General features: G+C 34.8%; 2 non-coding genes across 2 annotated transcripts; both read right to left on the bottom strand.

Moving 5' to 3' along the window:
• Positions 1 to 4,208: 4,208 nt before the first annotated feature.
• Positions 4,209 to 4,427, bottom strand: LOC121220672 (small nucleolar RNA U3). Its single transcript, XR_005917891.1, has one exon. It is a non-coding gene; the product is annotated as a small nucleolar RNA U3 (small nucleolar RNA).
• A 613-nt stretch (positions 4,428 to 5,040) lies between these two features.
• On the bottom strand, positions 5,041 to 5,253 carry LOC121220678 (small nucleolar RNA U3). The gene has a single exon (XR_005917897.1). It is a non-coding gene; the product is annotated as a small nucleolar RNA U3 (small nucleolar RNA).
• Positions 5,254 to 23,961: the final 18,708 nt, after the last annotated feature.

Raw genomic sequence — 23,961 nt, 5'->3', positions numbered from 1 at the left:
GGGATTGGATTACCTGGATTTTCATAAGTAGTACTAATGAGTAGTGCATGGTGTTCTATTGTGGTCTTTGGGGTATTTGGTTTAATAAGAATCAATTAGTGCATGAGGGGAAAAAGCTTTCTAGTAAAGATATTGCAGATTGGACTACAAGCTATTTGTATGAACTTTATGCGATAGAGGAGAAATCACATTCCAGATCTAATGTTTTTGCGAGGTGGAGTCCCCTATTTGACGCAGAGGTGAAGGTTAACTTTGATGAAGCTTTCAATTTGATTCAAACTAGATCTGGAGCAGGTGTTGTGACCAGAAATGTTTCAGGCAAGATTCTGGCCTCGAAGATGGTTTTACATAGGGGATTCCTACTCTGTTCGTAGCAGAGGCCCGTGCATGCCTACAGGCAGTAATGTTGAGGTTACAGCTGGGGGTTGATTCAGTGGTGATTGAAAGGGGTTTGAAGACATTAATAAACAAATGCAAGTTAGATTCTCTTGATAAATAAACTATTAGAGCCATAATCAGAGATATCCAACAACATAAAGGCCATTTTCGGAGAATCTCTTTTAAACATACTTCTAGATCAATGAACAGCCGTGCTCATACCATAGCTAATGAAGGTTTAAAGAAGGGGGAGGAATTTTACCTTGAGGAAGGGTTGCCTGAGTTCATCCATGAGCGCCAGAGAGGAAACGACAGATGGAACTAGATTGAAGGAGTTTTTGCTTGGAATGGGGGCTGGAAGGAAAAAGGACAGTAGACATAAAGTAAGGATTTTTGTAACTGTTGTTTTTGGAAGCTGGAATCGTCTGATAAGGTTTTGCATGAGAATTAAATGGAGTGGATGTCAGATGGATCTGGGAAAAAATTTATTGTATACAGTGATGCGTCACTTAGCGGACTGGGTTGTGTATTAATGCAAGCAGGGAAAGTAATAACTTATGCTTCTCGTTAGTTAAAGCCACTTGAGAGGAACTACTCGACTCACGACTTAGAGTTAGTTGTTATTGTTTTTTCTCTGAAGATTTGGCGTCACTACCTTTACGGTGAAAAATGTCACATATTTACAGATCATAAAAGTCTGAAATACTTGATGACTTAAAAGGAATTTAATTTGAGATAGCGACGGTGGCTAGAGCTATTAAAAGATTATGATATTGTGATTGACTATTATCCCGGGAAAGCTAATGTTGTTGCAGATGCATTAAGTCAGAAGTCATTATTTTCCTTGAGAACATTGAATACGCATTTGACACTAGAGGGTGATTGTTCTATTTTAGCTAAATTGAGGGCTAGACTGTTATTTCTTCAGCGGATTTAGGAGTTACAAGATGACGACCCGAAGTTATTAGCTAAACGAGAGTAAATCTAGAATGATCGGACTACACTGACTTATTCGAACTTACTCATTAGATTTGTGGTCCCGAAATCATTATTGACTCGTATAATTTAAATACTAATTATTTTTGTTTGTTTGTCGGTTGGGTTTCTATTTTGTTTTTGTACATTCTATTTTTGATTATTTATCCAGTCAAATATTTTTCAAAAAATTAAAAAATTATAGAAAATTAAAACAAAAAAGCCGAAACTTAATATTAGCCACCAGTAGATTAAAAATTGTTATTCAATTAATAATGAGTTTATCTTTACACAATTGAAAAACTAATTTTCTTAATAATAAACTTTGAAAAAAAATCCCTCTTTCAACTCTTTCTACTTTCTGTTTTCATGTTCCCTCAACTCTCATAGCTTCCCCTAGTAACCAAAACTAACAATCCCTTCTTTTAAAAAGAAAATGAAACCTTTTTGTTTTGTTGGGGGGGTTTAAAAGAGTATATAAGCCTCTGAAGTTTAACAAAAGAAAATTAATTAAATTTTTCCACGAAAAAACACATCTAATTAAATCTTCAAAATCTGAAATTCTCTGATCAACTCTGACGTGACTATTAATAATAGTACCCATATATATATATGGAATTAGTTGGCAATAGGGAAAGTATAAAACATTAATTGATGTTGCAAACAGCCATAAAAAATATAGAACCGGTAGACATGAACCATCATTTCCTTCACTGGTATTTTAATTAAACTTTCACCTTGTTCTATTATATTTTGTTGAAAACATTATAATTAAGAAATAATTAAAAATATGTAAGTAAAACTACATTAATCAGAGAAATAGAACGCGATAAGCTGTAGCAAAGACGCAACAAAAACCATGGGCGGGTGACGGTGTTTAGACTAATTAATTCTCTAAGTTTGGGTTTGGCTCAATTTTTTTTTTTTTTTTGCTTAAAATCAACTCAATTTAAAGAAGATAAATCTTGCGTTTGGTCATATTTAATTTTTTAAAATTAGTTTTTATTTAAAATAATTTTAAAAAAATAAAATAAAATGTACTAAAAAATGAAAAAATAAAATACACAAAATCATTAAAATGCTAATACACAACTAAAAATAATAAATATTTTATTGTATTAAATATAATTTTTATATTTTTATATTTTGGGTTGGGTTATTTAATTTGGCAAGTTTATTTTTATGTTTTGGGCAATGGATTTTATTATTATTGAGTTAGTGGCTTAATATAATTATTTTTTACAACATAATATATCCGGGTGGGGCTAGGCTAGAATCTAGTTTGGTTTTGTTGATGCAGCCTAAGACAATATTACTTCTCCAAAGACCAATATTTAGAAAACTAATATTACAGCTAATTTTGATAATCACTTGTAATAAAATATATTATTCAGTGATTAAATTTAAGGAAAGATAATATGGGTGAAAATTATGGATAAAATATTATACTATGATTAAATGTATGGAATTTCGAAATTTCTTCTACAATTTAAAGTAAATTATGCAAACACGCCAGGTGTCATAATGTATATATCGCCAAGTGCTGTAAAACCTGGCATGTGTATATATTGCCAAGTGTTGTAAAAAGAGAATATACACAGCAGATTGTGGCCAACAAAGCCTAGATTCCATATTTGCTTAAAAAACGTGATATTGACACTGGTATCTTGAGTTGTTTGTTGCTTGTCTTCCATGACCTGCTTGTTTCGAGCATGTCAAATTGTCCAAACTGTGATCGCTATAATTTTACAAATATAATTACTTTCATGCTTAAAACCAAAGTCAAACCAGGCCCATATATTATCAGTATTAAGAATTGAAGGAATCCCATACCTCTTTTACAGGCCTAAACTTTGTGATTATATAGCCACCACATTTGAGACATATCGAGGAGGCCGCAATCCGGAAAAAAAAATATAACTTTTTTTTTATGAAATTAAACAGCATTAAACGAAATTAATGAATAAACTCATTCGTCCTTGTAAATCTAAAATAATCTGCTTGAACTAAGTCCCGCACAAAATGGGGTGGGACCACAAAAACTTAGATTTCAGTGAATTTTGTTACCATAACCTTTGTCATATAATCAGCAACAACATTGTGAGTTCTTGGAACATGGTGAAAACAAACCTTCCAGCCTCGACACATCATTTGATTAATCCCGCAAATTCCATTATCTGGCCGTCAGCTGCACGTCCCTCTACAATCGTCTCTATCAAAAAAGCATTAACATTTTCAACTTTTAACTGACAAATCCCATTCTCCCATGGACCATTTGGTGAAACTAAACTTTTAAGTGAATATATTAAAATGGAAATATAAATATTTTAAATTAAGAGCAATTAATGAAACATAATAAAATTCATTTGATCTAATATAATTTTAAATGAGAGGCGTTTAGGGAAAGTAATGCGAAGATGTAAATTTAATTAATTCTCAACTTAAAAAATAAATAGAAGAGTATTTAATGGAACGGAGAATCAACAGTTGATGTTGCAGACGCATATTTCTTAAGACGCATTGTGGTTTTAAATTGTAATAACAATCTTAAATTAGTTGGCTTAGATTTGTGTGTAAAGCATGGCCCAGGATGATTAATGCTTTCAGTCAACATTTTAAGCTTTTTGTTGCATATAGAAATGGTAGTTTTATTTGCTGTTAATCCGGTGATAGTGTGCTCATCCAAGAATGGCAGCATTGCAAATTCGAAACTCATATTTGGTTCTATCTGCATGGCTTGCCTTCTAAAATCCCCCAAAATTTGCTTCGAAGAACACTGCAAAGCAACCAACAAGAGACTGTAATAAGCCTGCAAATTCAAATGGAAAAAGCAGAAAAAAAAAAAAAGGCGAATGAGTCTGTCAGACAACTGCGTGACCTTCCCAGCCGCCCAAGGCTAGCTGAGAACGATCCTCTGCGGTCAAAGTGAAACCAGCAAGGGAATCACCAGACCAATAATCACGCTCAGGTCACACGGTCCTGGTTCATCAACCAGACTTGGAACCCTGTCTCCTTTGAGCTTAAGGACACAGAGGTACGAGCCTATAGAACAGATCCTGTTCAAGTAAGGTCGTACCCTTTCAAATCTTGATTCTGTTTTAAATACCACTGGATTATGTCTTTTCTTTCCAATGTGGGATACTGATCAGTTTCTGATTCCATAATCTCTGGTCGCCGCAATGTTGGGATCCATTCGACTTTTTTTTTTTTAGAGTTATCAACACAATTAAATATATCTATTAAGGCCTGAATAGAATATTTGTTTACCGTATTACCCAGCTATTATAATAATTTTGATTACCCATGGATCATTAACCTGTCTAATGCTTTCTTCACAGCTTATAGCCTTAAACTTGAATTCGTTCTTTTAAATCATTATGTATCCATGTGATTAAACTAATGGGAAGTGAATGCAGATGCAGCAGTCAATGGTGGTGGTAATTTACTGCGTTTTTACACAATGTATTATGTGATTGGAAGGTGGTTTCGTAAGTTCTGAAGAACGGTGGTCCAGACCAGAGATCCCAGAGGCAGTACAAATAACTCTCGCATGTTCTTAGAACACTTAGAATGCCATGGGAGCGCTTCATTAATGCCTTCAGTTTTGCCTTTGCCTGAAGAACTATGTAACCCAGGTTTGTATTGACAAACGAACTCAGAAAGGAAAAAAGAAAGAAAAAGAAAAAGGGTCTGTCAAACAACCGTGTGACCAGCCCAGCTAGACAAGGCAAGCTGAGAACGATCCTCTGCGGTTAAGGTAGACCAGCAAGGAATCACCGCACCATCAATCACGCTCAGATCACACAGATTCATCACCCAGACATAGTATCCTGTCTCCTTTGAGACTCAAGGATACAGAGGTGCGAACCTATAGAACAGATCCTGTTCAAGTAAGGTCGTGCCCTTTTGTGCCTTGGTTCTATTTTAAATACCACTAAACTTTGTCTTTCCATTTCGATGTGGTTCCGCGTTTTATCCTACACGTGCCTTCCATACTGTCTGGCTGGCACAATGATTGGGATCCAATGAACATGGTTAAATATATCTATTTAACCCTAAACAGAACATTGTTCATTATATCACCCTCACTATTACAATATTTCTTAAAATGATTGCCTACCGATTAAACTAATAAAGAAACTATCTGAAGGAGATTATTCTTCAGACAACCGATGGGAAGTGAATGCAGACGCAGCAGTCAATGATGACGGTAATTTGGTATGTTCTTATACTATTGTTAGGTGATTGGAAGGTGGTATGATAATTTGTGAAAGAAATTGTGGCCCAAAGATCCCAAAGGCAGTACAAGTTGTTGAAGTTCATAACTCACAAACAACTAACCCAGGATGGTCCCTTATTACACTAGAATGCCATGTTCTTCTTGTCATGCCATTGAAGAGTTAAGTTTGCCTTTCACCTGCAGAATTATGTAATATATATATTGCTGGATTAAACCAGGTTTTCCTAATTATCAACCCCTTTTCCAAGTTCGATTTTGCATATTATGTAAATATAGAGGAAACCGTAGGGAGATCCATGTTTATAGAAAAAGATAAGGTGAGAAGTACATGTATGAATGCTGAGATTCAAGACAGGATTTAATTCGTTGTAGGCCCCCAAAGTGTTTTTGGGATATTTATTGCCGTGGGCTAGAAAGAAAGGATTATATATTGTTTTTGTCAATATATGGAGAAGAAAATCGTATTGTATATGTTGACACCATTTTTTTTGTTTAAAAACGAAGTCGACTTGGGTTTTGAAAAATGAAACGGGAGTCGCCACCAATCCTTTTTTATGAGGTGTGATTAGATCACCTCGAAAAGTTGTTGTTTTTAATAAACAGTTTGATTTTATTAAAACAAGTAGTTTGGTCCACGAAATTCAGAAAAATGGGTTCGGGAGTCGGTTACGCACGAGGAAGGATTAGCACCCTCGTAACGCCCAAAATTGGTACCTAGTTGATTAGTTAATGTCTTATTGTCGAAAATTGAGAACTTTGAAGAATTTTTTAAAAATACGATCTTTGTATTAAAACGTTAAAAATTTTAGGAAAATGGGCATATTTCATGTTATTCGAGAAAGAGAATCATATCCAGTAAGTTAGGACACAATATCTCGAATTCCCAATACGCGAATGAAAAATGTTTATTTAAAAGATATTTAACTATCTTGGATTAAAAAAGGGATCACGACCAGTAAGTTAGGACACGAACCTTTTTTAATTCCCGACATTGTTTAAAACTTGAGTTCAAAAATATTCGTGTATTTAGATTTATTGTGAAAATCAAAACCCAGTAAGTTAGGGTACGATTTTTCAGATATCTAAACACGAGATTTAATTTATTTGAAACGGATTTTGATATATCGGGTAAAATGAAACACGATACTAATATGTATTGCAATATATATAAAAAAACATATGGATATGAATTATAAAATATAGAAAATACGTAAGAAAAATATAGATTTTGAAATATAAATAATATGTATAAGTATGTGTATATATATAAATAAAAACACGTATGTACATATGTATATATATTATGAAATACAACCATATAAAAGTATAAATATGTATATATACATATATAAAAAAAAGGGTATGTGCATACATATATATTACATAAAAATAAAAGATATAAGTATGTATATCGTAAAATAAAACAATGTAAGTATGTATATATATATATATATAAAATAGACGTATATACATGAATGATGGATATAGACGTATATGTATGTATGTATAACAAAATGTATGCATGTATATAAGCTAAAAAATGTGTTTATAAAGAGATACGTAGATATATATAATAAGATATAAATATATACATAATAAGATATAAAGATATACATAAATAGTTATAATAGTAATAATAATAGGACAAATATATTCAAAATCTAAATAAGTAAATATAAATAAAATATAACAATAACAATGTAAAACTAAATGGTATAATAATGGTAACGTAAATATACATATATATAATGAGAAAATATAATAATAATAGTTAGATTAGTTAATAAAACAACAAAAATAACAAAATGGTCCAATTTGGGATAAAAATAAAATTTAAAGGTTAAGACTATAATAAAATGCGCAGAGGAGGACCAAAACAGAAGGGCGCGAAAGGGCGAAGGACCGAATAGGGAAATAACCCCTCGCTTATTAAACGGCGTCGTTCTAGCATGGTCTGTGCATAAGGTCTATGGACCAAATCGCAAGAAAAAAGGATATTTGGGGAAATTAAAACAAATAACAAAAAGGGGATAGGACCCAATTGTAAACGGCCTCAAACGTGGAAGGACTGAGTGTGCAAATAACCCCTCTGGTCCAAAAACACGCGGATCCCAAGCAGTTCGGGTTGGGTCGGTCCAATCCAGACCAAAACGACGCCGTTTTGGTGCCTAAAGGGCATGCCCAAAACTGCGTCGTTTTGGGGGCCTATTTAAATAAAAATTTTCTCAAAAACAATTCATTTTCAGCTTTAATAAAAAAAAACAGTCTTCTTTTCAAAATATCCTCTCCCCAGCCTCTCCTGACGCAGGCCAGCCTCCGGCCATCACAGTGGCCGGAAAATTCAAAAAAGGTATTTTTATTTCTTTTTTTATTTTCTATATTTGTGTATTTATATATTTATTGTTTTTTTTTAAAAAAGAGTGAAATAAAGAAAGTAGATATATGTATTTTCGAAGGGGAAAACTAAAGAAAAATAAATAAAAAAATGAAAGCAGAGATCTAAGCACCTTGTTTGCCTTGGATCTATTCAAAATTTTTTGATTGATATTCGTCTGTTACAAGAAGGAGAGATGAAAAAAGAAAAAGCCCCCTGAAAATACAATCTTTTCTGTATTTATAACCGAATGCTCCCCTTTATTCTTTGCTCTGTTTTCTTGTTTTGTTTCGTCTTTGCAAGTGACGACGCAAGTGGGCATAGTGGTGATGGAAGCGGATGGGATGTCCGGCGGCGGTGGCGGCGACTGGCAATAGGCCAAGAGTTAAAAGGCTAAGGGGGAGGCGGCACCTAGGGTTTTAGTCTCTGAAACCCTAAGCAGATATTTTTTAGGGAAATTAGGCCGATACATTTGGGCTTCGGTTTGGGTTGTAATTGGGGTTTGGGTTGTATTTGGGTAGGCTTAGTTTGGGCTGGGCAAAATTGGGCTTGTACAGCTGCCCCTCTTTGCTCGTTGTCGTGTAACGAGAACAAAGCAAAGACTAAGAAAGACCAATTTTGCCCGGTCTCACCACGTCTTGACTTCTTTTGATGCTTCTCTTCAAGTAGCTTCACTCCAGTCCACTGTGTCTTGTTACTTCGATCCACTCCACTGTATTTCAAAGAAATCTGACTTGTAGCTTCGATCTTCTTCGCAGCAACTTAGGGGGATGAAGTTTTTGGTTTTAGTCTATTCCTCTGCAACTTCAGGGATATAAGACTTGACGTTCGTAGCTTCAATTTGCCCCACTGCAACTTCAGGGAAGTAAGACTTATATATTGAACCTGTTCCACTGCAACTTCAGGGGGATAATGTTAGTGACTTTAATCCGCTCCATGCTTCAACCTATTCTGCTGCAACTTCAGGGAAATAAGATTTGACATGATAAGAATCGTTATCTACTGTCCGCTCCACTACAACTTTAGGGAGACACGACTTGTTGTTTTCAGTCTACTCCACTGCATCTTCAGGGAAATAAGACTTGTACCTTCAACCTATTCACTGAAACTTCAGGGAAATAGGATTCGTAGCCGATCTGCTCCATGCTTCAACCTATTCCGCTACAACTTCAAGGAAATAAGATTCGACATGATAAGAACCGCTATCTGCTATCTGCTCCACTACAACTTTAGGGAGATACGACTTGTTGTTTTCTGTCTACTCCACTGCATCTTCAAGGGAATAAGACTTGTATCTTCAACCTGCTCCACTGCAACTTCAGGGAGATAAGACTTATATTTTAACTTGCCCCACTTCAACTTCAGGGGTATAAGGTTAGTGACTTCAACCTGCTCTACTGTAACTTCAGAGAGACAAAGTTTGATATGATCTGCTCTATTGCAACTTCAACTTGCCCCATTGCAACTTCATGGGGATAAGGTTTGTTATTTCAACCTGCTCTACTGCAACTTCAGAGAGACAAAGTTTGATATGATCTGCTCTACTGCAACTTCAGAGAGACGAGATCTGTTATGATAGATTTAATTCGTTACACTGCAACTTCAGAGAAATGCGATTTGCTATCTTTAATATGCTCCACTGCAACTTCAGGTAGATAAGACTTGTACCTTCAACTTGCCCCATTGCAACTTCATGGGGATAAGGTTTGTTATTTCAACCTGCTCTACTGCAACTTCAGAGAGACAAAGTTTGATATGATCTGCTCTACTGCAACTTCAGAGAGACAAGATCTGTTCCACTGCAACTTTAGGGAAATGCGATTTGGTATCTTTAATATGCTCCACTGCAACTTCAGGGAGATAAGGCTTGTGTTTTCAATCTGCTTCCTATCAGTACAGAAAGATAAGGTCTGTCGTTTTTAGTCTGCTCCGCTGCAAACTCAGGGAGGTCAGGCTTGTGTCTTCGATCTGTTTCACTGCCAGTACAGGAAAACAAGATCTACAATCTTCGACCTACTCCGCTGCTGCTCAGGGAGATGAGACTAGTGGCTTAAATCTGCTTTCTACTATCTTGGGAAGATAAGATTCACCGTCTTCGATCTGTTCCACTACTGCTCAGTGAGATAAAATCTGCAATCTTCAACCTACTCCGCTACTGTTCAGGGAGATAAGACTATTCTTTGATCTGCTTCACTGTTGGTATAGGAAGACGATATCTGCTACTTTTAGTCTGCTCTACTGTAAACTCAGGGAGGACAGACTTATGTCTTTGATCTACTTCGCTACCAGTATAGGAAGACAAGATCTGCTGCTTTTAGTCTATTCCTCTATAATTTCTGAGAGATAGGACTTGGTATGACGACTTCAATTCATCCCACTGCCACTTCAGAGGTATGGGTAACTTCATTGATCTGTTCTCTGGGGAACATGACCTGTAAAGTCCATTTTATGAACTTATTTATGCCTAATGATTAGGCTGTTATGATTAGAACGAATCAAATGCTCCTAACTAGGTGTGTATGATTGATATTTGTATAAATGAAGAATGTCATGAGAATGATCCCTTTTTAATGCTTAGGTTATCATCACGCAAAAGCTTATTAAGGCTTTATCACTGACGTGCTACAACGTCTTCTTGCTCGGCTAGCATATCCAAAGAAACACTTATTCTGATTGCCCCCACTGTAAACCTCCAAGTTCAATCCACTGGATGCAAAATTTGAATCATCTTTCTCCCGCTGTAACCCAAGGGTAGAAAGATCTGGCCTTTTCTCGATCCTCTGCTATCACAATTCAAGGATACAGAATGTGAAACTCTTTTGTCTCCTACACCATTCCCCAGGTGTTATACCAAATGTTTATGCACAATTGTAAAATTTTCTTCTCCCAGAAGACCTTTTCTTATTGCTTGGTGAGCATCGCTTGTTTGTTCATTGAAACTCCAGCCTCTTGTCATTTTGTTCCATCAATGTTTGGACAACAAAATTTGAAAGGATAGTCTTTAACTTAGACTCTTCCTTCTTAGATATTTCACCTTTTAAACTTGGTGTGTTCTAAACAATAGTCCTGTTTCAAGTTCCAATATTATTTAGAAACTTCTAGAGTAATATGCAAAAATTCTCTTGTGAAAGTATTATTAGTCCATTAATCATTATTCTAATGCAACATGCTAGCAAAAAGATCATAGCAATGGATAATTATAGAATTGATTTGAAATCATAGCTTGAAATGAATAAATTATCAAGAATAAAAGAGGAATTGATTGGGAACATGTACCTTGAAAAATAAATAAGTAATCCAAGAATAACAAATTCAATATAAATAGTATGAGGACTAGATTCCCCAGATATCACAGCTTGAACTTCTCTGTACAAACTCTTTGAAAGACCATTCTGAGTTTGACATGTGTTTAGGAGATCTAAAGGACTTTGTCGATGCCCCAAGATGTCCCCTACCCTTTCCTGTTGATTCAGGTATAGCAAGATCACCACATGCCCCAGTTTGATCAAAATTTGAGCTGCTTTGATTGCCTCATGCCCCAATCTGATCAAAATTTGAGCCGCTATGATCGCATCATGCCCCAATTTGATCCAAAATTTGAGTCGCCCTTTTCGGGTTTTCAACTCAAGCCCCTTTGGTCTCAAGGCGCCCTTTGTGGGTTTTCACCTTGGCCTCTCCTTTTCCTTTTTTCTTTTTCTTTTCTCTTTTTCTTTTCTTTTTTTGAATCTGAACTTATAGGATTAGGCATGTCTTTGTTATCTCTTCCGATCAAGATTGACAGTTTTCCAGATAAAGCCTTCCACATACGGCCCTTTCCATCTTTGCATGAAGTTCTTTTCGTATGGAAAGGATCTTCTTCAATACCAGGTCCCTCTAATGGAATTCTCTAGGGCGAACTTTTTTGTGAGCTCGTTGCTTTCGGCGTATTTGACCATGATGGACAACTTTGAACATTCCTCTTCAATCGGGATTGGCGCCAAAAACTCAGACAGAAGAAAATCTCAACCTCAATAGGTGAAACCGCGATAAGCCAAAAAGGAAGACGTTGCCCCAGCAGAGTTTTTTTTTTGGAGATACAGACTGCAAACTTTTGACTGTTGTTCAAATTTAATGCATAGTCAGATATGATCCTTTTTTGGCATTCTATACTAACATATGATTTTTCAAGAATTTGCTGACTGTCGACTTTGTGATGTTGGCATATGAGGCAGCTTCCACCCACGAAGATAAACTGATGACCGCCAGACTCTTTTGGCGAGATCGACCAAATGACTTTCATGCCCCACATAAGGAAAAGTCGTGGATTCCAATGATTTTTTATAGGGTAGGATCTATTTTTCATCTTGTTCTACCATCTTCAATAAGTCCGGAGATAGACTACAATCTATGTCATCGTCAAAGTCATGAGATCCCTCTAAACACATGTCTCGCTCAAAAGGAGATTCTGGGTCTGTAGCAATGTCATTCATGTCGTTGATATTCAGGGACCTATTGTAGGCATAAAAGAATATACAAAGAATATATGAAGTTATGAATAATTATCTGTACAGTATGATTATGAAAGATTGATTTGGAAGAAAATCCAGAAGAATGAAAGAATAAAAAATAATTACTCGTAAAGAATGAAAGAATATTGGCTCAAAAATGATTGTAAAGATGCATTTCATTAAAATAATGATGTTCAGACATAAGCCTATTTCGCAAAAGAGTTCTTATTGCCTCTAGGCTAAAAGCAACAAGTGTATTCTGAATATTACTCTGAGTAAGCTCTAAATACTACAGGAGTTTCTTTTACAGTCTAATTATTTAGAACACTCTCAAGTTTATAAGGGCAGATATCTAACAAGGTCCCTTCTTCAGTTGCTTCTACATTACATTCACTCCACTTATCAATTATGATTGGGTAATGGATTTTCCGCACTGGAGGAATCATAAAATTTAATGACGCTCATACTAATAAGTCTTTCAATCAGTTTTTTAAAGGCAATACAATTTTCTATGGAATACCCCGCATTTCCCGCATGATATTCACATTGTGCATTCGCATCGTGCCATTTGGGGTACGGAGACTGTGGAGGTTTCGTGTAGAGAGGGGAAACAATGTGCGTGTTGAATAAGCTTTGATACAGCTCCTTATACGACATCGGAATTGGCGTAAACTGGAGGTTCTCAGTGCCTTGTTTCACATAAGATTCTTGTCTTGGTGAACCTTGTTGACTAGCGACCCCTTTATTTGGATGACTTACTGACCTTGAGTAACCTGTGTTGTTCACCTCATTTTCTCTTCTCCTTGGGGTTGACCTCTTATCACTCTCTTTCGCCTCAATTTTTTCGGCTCTTATAGCATTCTCAATCATTTCACCATTATAACTATGTCAGAAAAGCTTTTTGTTGCGCTTCTTAACATATGCGTAAATGAACGGGGCCTTCAGCATATTGATGAAGAGCATTGTAGTCTCTTTCTCCAAGAGGGGTGGCTGAACTTGGACTGCAACCTCCCTCCACCTCTGTGCATACTGCCCAAAACTTTCGTTCGATTTCATTTCCATGTTTTGCAAGGTGATTCTATTGGGAACCACATCCATTACATGACCGTATTGTGTCATGAATGCCTGTGTTAGGTCCCTCCATAAACCCATTTCAGTACGGCTCAACTGATTGTACCATTTTGACGCTGCCCCAATGAGGCTATCCTGAAAACAATGTATTAATAGCTAATCATTGTTAATATACCCAGTCATTCTGCTACAGAACATGGTGATATGGGCTTCTGGGCAACTGCTCCCACTATATTTCTCAAATTCAGGCATCTTAAACTTGTGAGGGAGTACTAAGTCTGGAACCAAGCTCAGATCTTTCGCATCGATTCCATGGTGACTATCGGCGCTTTCCAGAGCTTTGAATTTTTCCTCTAACCATTTACACCTGTCCTCCCATTGTTTTGACAGTTCGACATTTGCCTTCTCTTTTTTAGCCATTTCATCGAAATCAGGAATAACAAGATTCACTGGGTTATCTCTAGGATTAGAACCTGATCCAGCCTAAAAGTTCATCGGCATTGAAACATCAGTTTGAAACCTCTGAGGCCCAATGGAAATAGAGGACCTGCGCAGAGGTACCTCGGTCTGAGTCTGCGCATGTAGAGGCGTAAAGCCTAGAGGATAGATAGGTCTATCCTTGTTTTCTCCCTCATCATTAACCATAGGACCTTTCCCCTTTATCTACACCTTTAGTCAGTAGGTGGGTCAATTCAGCCATCGTATCTTTTTTAACCTTAACCAATTTTTCCGTCATGTCTTCTTGAATTTTATCTAGTTGCTCTAGCATTTGTACTTGTAACCGTTCTTGCATATCCTTTTGCATTTGCTCTAGTTTCTCTAATCTTTGATCCATTTCCTTAGTCTTTCGACGAGTACCTTATTGATGCTTAATGGGTGACTTTTGTCGGTTTCCAGATTAGCTGAAATAAATTTACTCAATTAGACCCTTTCAATGGACTTTTAATGCATGTAATGCGAATGCATGAAATGTATGCCTAAAGAGACATTGATTCTGATTCAATTACATTTAGAAAACTTTTCTAGAAGACAAATTTCTTTATATAAAACGGATACATGTACGGCCTCACCCTCATATTCCAAGAAACAACATCGGTCTTTTTCTTCAGGCGCATGTTTGAGATAATCTCACCCATTTCCAATAGGTGCCACTGCTAGCTCCTTTTCTTGATCTTGGTCGTGATCCATCATCTGTCCATCTTCATAAAGCTCGTCAGCTTCTTCAAAGGAGTTGAAACGTCGAAGGCCCTTAGACAATCGCTTTGAATCCTCAGGCCACGAAGCAAGGTCACGAACTCTTCCATCGCCGTTCTTGTGTTTCTCAGAATATATTCAGGCAGCCGTATTATTTTCCACTTTATCAAGGAATCTGTATTCCATGACAAGATTTCTAAGTTAGTAATCAAACTTGAGTCAATATCTCTTTCCTAAGATGCAAATGCAATGTAATCAAAACAAAACAAGAGGGTTAGTAGAAAACATAAGCAAGCAAGGAAAACAAAAGTCCCTAGTCGGGTACCACTAGGGGTTTGGAGTGGCTCTACCTAGGATGGGTCCCTAAGGTCTTTTACATGTAGTTTGGCTCTAAAGTAAGGGTACCTGAACCAGCAGATTCCTCGATCCTCACCCATTATAGGCTCATATGGACTGAGTTCAGTTCAAGGAAATACATTTCCCTGTGGACATGCGGAGATGAAAATCTCACGAAGACATAGGTACAGATGTATCCCGGAAGCGATTCACTATCCCATGCGGAGGTGAAAACCACACGAAGGCATAGTTTTTCACTCCCACCTAAAAGGGTGTAACCAACGGTCATGCAATGTAATGCGCAGAAATATATCCGAACTTAAACTAACACAGAGATTATAAATCACAATGATGAATATCGTAATAAAGATGAATAAAAATGCAACGAAAGGATCGTATATTTAAACTAAGTTTTTGATTTTTGACAAAAGACAAAAAATAATCAACTCGTGGCTTGACTCTCGTGTTTGTCCCCAGTGGAGTCGCCAAGCTGTTGACACCACTTTTTTGTTTGAAAACGGGATCGACTTGGGTTTTGAAAAATGAAACGGGAGTCGCCACCAATCCTTTTTTATGAGGTGTGGTTGGATCACCTCAAAAAATTGTTGTTTTTAATAAACGGTTTGATTTTATTAAAACAACAAGTTTGGTCCACGAAATTCAGAAAAACGGGTTCGGGAGTCGTTTACGCACGAGGAAGGATTAGCACCCTCGTAACGCCCAAAATTGGTACCTAGTTGATTAGTTAATGTCTTATTGTCAAAAATTGAGAACTTTGAAGAATTTTTTAAAAAATACGATCCTTGTATTAAAACGTTAAAAATTTTAGGAAAAGGGGCATATTTCATGTTATTCGAGAAAGAGAATCATATCCAGTAAGTTAAGACACAATATCTCGAATTTCCAATACACAAATGAAAAATGCTTATTTAAAAGATATTTAACTATCTTGGATTAAAAAAGGGATCACGACCAGTAAGTTAGGACACTAACCTTTTTTAATTCCCGACATCGTTTAAAACTTGAGTTCAAAAATATTCGTGTATTTAGATTTATTATGAAAATCGAAACCCAGTAAGTTAGGTTACGATTTTTTCAAATATCTAAACACGAGATTTAATTTATTTGAAACGGATTTTGATATATCGGGTAAAATGAAACACGATGCTGATAAGTATTGCAATATATATAAAAAAAACATATGTATATGAATTATAAAATATAGAAAATACGTAAGAAAAATATAGATTTTGAAATATAAATAATATGTATAAGTATGTGTATATATAAATAAAAACACGTATGTACATATGTATATATATTATGAAATACAACCATATAAAAGTATAAATATGTATATATACATATATAAAAAAAAGGGTATGTGCATACATATATATTACATAAAAATAAAAGATATAAGTATGTATATCGTAAAATAAAACAATGTAAGTATGTATATATATAAAAAATAGACGTATATACATGAATGATGGATATAGACGTATATGTATGTATGTATGTATAACAAAACGTATGCATGTATATAAGCTAAAAAATGTGTTTATAAAGAGATACGTAGATATATATAATAAGATATAAAGATATATATAAATAGTTATAATAGTAATAATAATAGGACAAATATATTCAAAATTTAAATAAGTAAATATAAAGAAAATATAACAATAACAATGTAAAACTAAATGGTATAATAATGGTAACGTAAATATACATATATATAACGAGAAAATATAATAATAATAGTTAGATTAGTTAATAAAACAACAAAAATAACAAAATGGGCCAATTTGGGATAAAAATAAAATTTAAAGGTTAAGATTATAATAAAATCGTAGAAGAGGACCAAAACAGAAGGGCGCGAAAGGGCGAAGGACCGAATAGGGAAATAACCCCTCGCTTATTAAACGGCGCCGTTCTAGCATGGTCTGTGCATAAGGTCTATGGACCAAATCGCAAGAAAAAAGGATATCTGGGGCAAAATTAAAACAAATAACAAAAAGGGGATAGGACCCAATTGTAAACGGCCTCAAACGTGGAAGGACTGAGGGCGCAAATAACACCTCTGGTCCAAAAACACGCGGATCCCAGGCGGTTCGGTTCGGGTCGGCCCGATCCAGACCAAAAGGACGCCGTTTTGGTGCCTAAAGGGCATGCCCAAAACTGCGTCGTTTTGGGGGCCTATTTAAATAAAAATTCTCTCAAAAACAATTCATTTTCAGCTTTCATAAAAAAAACAGTCTTCTTTTCAAAATATCCTCTCCCCAGCCTCTCCTGATGCTGGCAGCCTCCGGCCATCAACCGCCGCACCGGCCACCGTACACGGTGGCCGGAAAATTCAAAAAAGGTATTTTTTATTTCTTTTTTTTATTTCTATATTTGTGTATTTATATATGTATTGTTTTTTTAAAAAAGAGTGAAATAAAGAAAGTAGATATATGTATTTTCGAAGGGGAAAACTAAAGAAAAATAAATAAAAAAACGAAAGCAGAGATCTAAGCACCTTATTTGCCTTGGATCTATTCAAAATTTTTTGATTGATATCCGTCTATTACAAGGAGGGATGAAAAAAGAAAAAGCCCCCCCTGAAAATACAATCTTTTCCGTATGTATAGCCGAATGCTCCCCTTTGTTCTTTGCTCTGTTTTCTTGTTTTGTTTCGTCTTAGCAGGTGACGGCGCAAGTGGGCATGGTGGTGATGGACGCGGATGGGATGTCCGGCGGCGGTGGTGGCGACTGGCAGTAGGCCAAGAGTCAAAAGGCTAAGGGGGAGGCGGCACCTAGGGTTTCAGTCTCTGAAACCCTAAGTAGATATTTTTTAGGGAAATTGGGCCGGTGCATTTGGGCTTCGGTTTGGGTTGTATTTGGGTAGGCTTAGTTTGGGCTGGGCAAAATTGGGCTTGTACAGTATATAAGTAGATTTTTTTTCTTTATTAAACGATTGAATATTTGATTGAGTCACAAATTATAAATATCCATTTTACGAATTAATCTAAGACTTGGTTATTAATCAAGCAAACACCTTATCTGCTACTCAACCAGCCATCAAGTTTGTTTGCGTAATCAAAGTTAAGAATCTTTTTCAAATGGAACCAAAGGTAATTGAGATATGGATTGCATTTTCAGTATTGTTAATACAATAACCAATCTCTACTTTATTCAATCAAAGACGGTTGCAACATAATTAATAGGTCTAATGATAGATTTTGTCCCTATACTATGCTTAAATTTAAAATTTAATCTCTATGTTTTGATTTTATATAATTCAATTCCTCTACGTCTACATAATTAATTCAAATAATTAATACCATTAATCATTTCATCAAAAAAATAAAAAAAACAACTACTTCAATTCATGTTGACATGGTTCTTTGTGTTGGAGGGATTTTTTAAAAAACCAATTTACGTCAACATTTTGCTCACAATAGTTAAGCAAATAACATGATATTATAAAAGTAACATGACCAAATTTTGTCAAATTTAACAAGAGGGGCTAAATCCAAAATTTGAGAATTGTAGAAGAACCAAAACTAGAATTTGACCTAATAAATACTACTTATTTTTTTACACAACTTACAGCAATTATGAAATATCTTCATAAATTTTCAAATAACTTGTAACATTTTCTAATCTATTTCTTATAAAACAAGAAAGAGAATGGGAGGAGGTTGTTATGTTAAAGAAAAAAAAGAGGGAAGGAAATGATGTATAACCATTAATAAAAGGGGTGAAATGGGGGTTAAATGAGATGCAATGGAAAAGGGCATATAGGTAGCTAGATGAAAGAGACGACAGTTAGAACAAGAACAAGAGTTATGTAAACGTGCAAAAGCAAACAACAAGAGTTGGTTGCTTGCCTGAGAAATGGAATGGCCACATGATGATGATTGATGCACCTGCACTTTGGGTTGTTGGGTTGGGTGCATTCCTTGCACACATTCCCCATTTATAATTAAAGCCTGTCTTTAGGACCAACACTGATGCTGGGGGGAGTCGGACAGTTGTGTTTGGTTTTCATTTTCACCATTGTCTGCAACACCCCATAAGTTTAAAGATATTGGGGACATTGATTTTTGAATATTAATGCCTGCAAATCTCACTAACTTCACTAAATGCTCCTTAGCTTCGTTGTTGTTGTACCACATTTATTTTCCTTTATGAATTTACCCTCTTTTCCCCTCAAAGGGATAAATCTTCATTATGTTACCATTGTTAGCAAACATTTTTAAAGATTAATCTTAAAGGAAAATAATATTAAGAGTAAGGTTTCCTATTTTTTCCACGACAAAATCATTGAAACTTCAATTTTGAACAATAGTATATATATTGAAATGGTGGCTTTTAGAAAAGCTTCATTAAATGGTATACCACACTGCTATAATTAAAGTCAATAATCGAGTAGAATGATCACAAGTAATAAGAAAAGAAAATTAAAAACACACAGATTTTACGTGGAAAACTCTCCTGGAAAAAACCACAGACAGAGGAGGAGAAAATTCACTAATGTTGAAAATCGAATGATGCAAGAGGAGTTTTGACTACATTTATTTCAGGGTTGAAAAACCTCGTTTTAATCAAAGTTCAATAATAGAAGTATAGTTCTATACGACCCTCGGCCTCTTGGCCCCACAGATCCCCTTATTTTGTCACTGTATTTATTTATTCAACAAGTGACGTGATACGGGTCACACAAACTCTAAGACACACAAAAGGTGCATAGGGCATACCCAATCCCAAGGCAAAATTTAAAGGGTAAATTATATTGACAATCACTCAATTGTTCATAAGTTTCTTTTTTGGTCACTCAATTATGAAAAGTTACAAAATGCTCACCTAACTATTTGATTTTTTTAAAGTGCACATTCAATAGCTAACATTAAGATGATGCGTTAGCTTTTAAAACTGGCATAATAGTAACTTTAACCCTAAACATTTACACATTTTGTCTATCTAGTCTTGATTCTAAAAATTCAACCCTCAACATTTATACATTGTGTAATTTAGTCTTTTTGTCGTTCCATTTTTCTTTGTGACCTTTTCACCTAAAAATCGAAAAAAAAATTATCTAAGCTTGATAAAAAATATACCAAAAATAGAAACACCCAAAATTTCAATATAACAATTTTTATGTTTTTTTATTCTTTTAAAATTAACCCTCAATATAACAAAGAAAAGCTAAAGTGGACAAAAAAAATCAAATTACATCATATGTATATGTTGAGAGTTAAACTTTTTAGAATCAAAATTAAATTGGCACATGTATAAATATCAAGGGTTAAAGTTGCTATTATGCCAATTTTATAAAAAATCGAATAATTGAGTGACTATGACAAAAAAGAAATTTGCTAATAATTGGGTGACTATTAGTGTAATTTCCCCAATTCTAATCTGTGAAAAAGTTCACCCTCCAACTACAAGTTGTTGAATTCTTGTTTGAAACATCAAAGTGTAAGAGGTCAGTTTTGCTAGTTGGTATTGATATTTTATCACGAGTATTAATTCTCAGGGTGAAATTATTGATACATGTTCTGTAGTACCAATATTTTCCGATAGATTGGTTTTTAGTACGAGAAACAGTAAGCTAGTTTGGTATCGATTTTCCAAGCAGTATCGATACCAGTTGAGAGATTTATCGATACTTCCTTCAATACCTACATAACAATTTTGGGAAATTTTGCTAAACGGTCCTAATGCAAGTTTAGTACTTATTTTATGATTATTTAATGTATGTATGACATGTTTTATCAATAAAAAGTAAATGTATGACTTACAATTCATGTGAATTCTATGTTAACTAAGGAAAAAAAATATGCATGTGTAATAACATGACGATTTGAGATGAACATGATGGGAGACGATGGTGTATTGTCCTAGTATTCAGGCTCGGCGACCGGGATGAGTATAGGTGTTGGAAAAACTAGTTTGAAAAACGCAGAGGAAAATAAATTTAGGGAAAAACTATAGTTTTAATTTTTTTTCCAAAATAAGATCTTGGTTGCAATATCTAAAGTACTAAACACTTAATCAAAATTGTACCTTTTCAATTCGTCTAGGATTAGCACTTTGGCCGAGTAGTGTTCTTTGCTATCCTCAAGCTCACTTCTGCCGAGTGTGGGCTTGCTTCGAATTAGAAAATTTTCATAAAAATTACCAGTAGAGTAATTTTACAATTTCTCTAAACTTTTGGGTCAAGTTGTAAATCAGAAAAATATCTCTAGAAATTTTCTAGAATAATCTCTTCAGAGAATTTTCTTTCTACAACTTTCTCTTGAATTCAAGTGTGTGTAAATAATGATCCAAGGCTCTTTTTATATAGGGAGAGTTTAGAGAGTTCAATTATTATTAAACTGAATCACTTTAATATTAAATTAATATAATATTTATTAAAATAAATATTAGATTAAATTTAACATTAAATGTTATTAAAATAATAGAATGTTTATCTACAAGATAAATATTAAATTAAATTTAATATTAAGACAATCACTTTAATATTAGATTAAGAAACTATTATTAAGATAAGCATTAAATTAAATTTAATATTCAATTATTAAAATAATAATATTTTTTGGAATAATTAATCTGAAATCAATTTCTCTGGTAGAATCTCAGTAGGAGTGTAACCCTTCCACTACTCAACCACTAACAACCAACCGTCGCTGGCCACTGGTATGTCGTCGTCGTAGCCACCGATACCGCCGTGTCCGGTGGTGCAGGTGCGATACCCTTACGGCACCCCAAGCCAGTTCAATTTGGGTCAATGATGACCCGATCGATCTGGTTTAGCCACCGGTTGGACCGTAGGCCTTGTTTCACATATCGAGCCTTATTCAACCAATTTTTGGGTCTTGATCTCGGTTTTGGGCTCCTGTGCCCAATTTACGATCTCAGGTCCAATTTTTAAGTTTAATTACCCATTGAGCCAATTATCTAACTTGAAAATTAATTTGCAAAAATATCATATTAATTTTAAATAATTTGATTAATTTAATTTTACTTCATCAAAATTAATTTTTCCAAAAATCACTTAGATTTTCCAATTTAATTTTTCAAGAAAACTCTTTAATCAAATTCTCTAGTTTAATAATTCTCATGACCACCTAATTTAATTCCGCATCGAATAAATCAACTTAATTAAATTATTTCCAAAGTTGTAGAATTTTCTTTTGATTCAAATGCAGTCCGATTAAGCTTTTGTTGAGCTAGCAGAGGGACCAAATCAAACATATACAATTAGACTCTAGTGATTGCAATTATGTCCAGAAGTATCGTTTCGATAATTCGCAATTTCTCAATCATGGAGTCAATCCACAAAAAGTACCATGATTGAAAACTCCTTATTGTTACTCTTTACGAAAGCAATTCATCCGACTGCTTTGTCCAATGATCTCGTCATGTGTGTGTTACCCTCACATGATATCCTTAATTCCTTTGAGTTAAATCCGTTCACTCAATACAATCCTATTTTATTTTATTGTCACCATAGTGTCTTCTTAACGATTAATATGACCACTGTCAATAAATGATTGTAATAAATTGTTCATTCGAGAACAAGCAACCATGGCCACATTCCATATTTATCTATCCACACAATGCCAATGAGAGGATATCATTAACTATTTCATTGCGTTATGAATTCCACTATTGCTAGTAAAGCCATGCCATACACAAATCATGTACCCAACATATTGGCTATGGGTTTCATCATCTTTAGAGCATAAGCTTCCACTTATATCAAAGCACGTGAGTTGCATACGCATGGTCAATAACTAACTCAAATTTAGGTAAATCACACCATGAATGTCACAAGTGAATTAATTCACAAACGGATTCAGAATTAATTCATCTTGGGTCCAGTCCAATATATCATTCTATCAATGAATACATCCATGTCTCTACTCGTGGAGTCAACTACTCCGATAGTCAAGACAAGCCATCTCCCCTATTGGAATTGTAGACGGCATAATAATCCATCTTAGTATTTGAATCAAATGCTCACTTTGATTCTTTTACGGGATTACGTGTAACGTCCTTATCCCGTAACCGTCGCCGAAATAGGTAAGGGGCATTGCAGGACCTTTAATTCAGTTCGGAACAGTAAAACATTGAACATTTACTAAATACCATCTCAAACATACTAAATTCAATGTCAATTTCATATATCAATTTCATATCCAAACATATGTTCACATCTCATTTCAATACACTATAAAATATACCATAACCTTGTTATACCAAATCAAAATCTTACCGAATTCACAAGTGTACACATACCAAAATGACATTTCATTTGGTCATACATATGTCTCATTTAGGCCAAAATATCATTTATCAAAATCACCGCAAAATGAGCATAACACATAATGCTTCCACACCAAACCAAACATTTCCAATTCAAGCCATATCACATGGCTTGATCAAACCCCAAAATTCATACCACATTCACCAACATAAAAGACCATATAATTCAACCCATAAACTAACTTATACATGCCATATTTACATTATTTACATAAGGTCCAATAGTACCAAATATCGTCTGGATAGTGTGATAGCAAATATCCGACCTCGTCCAAAATCGAGCTAGCTTTTGAAATCTATAGGACATAAGAAAATGAACTAAATAAGTATTAAGCTTAGTAAGCCTGTATTAAACTTACCAATTTAACATTAAACATTAAAGCAATTAAAATCAATTCATTTGTCCACAAAGCCTATTCACACCACCATTCGCATGTTAGTCATTTCACATCTATATATTCATCCATTCATAAAGATGAAACCAAACATATAACATTCTTTTAACATCCAAATTCATTCCTCAATTCTTATAAATCATATATCATAAAAATCAATCCAAGGCATATAGCTAAATATATCATGCT

This window comes from Gossypium hirsutum, chromosome D08, assembly GCF_007990345.1.
Source record: "Gossypium hirsutum isolate 1008001.06 chromosome D08, Gossypium_hirsutum_v2.1, whole genome shotgun sequence".
Classification (NCBI taxonomy): Eukaryota; Viridiplantae; Streptophyta; class Magnoliopsida; order Malvales; family Malvaceae; genus Gossypium; species Gossypium hirsutum.
The sequence above is the reverse complement of the archived record's forward strand: the minus strand, read 5'-3'. Positions and strand labels throughout refer to the sequence as shown.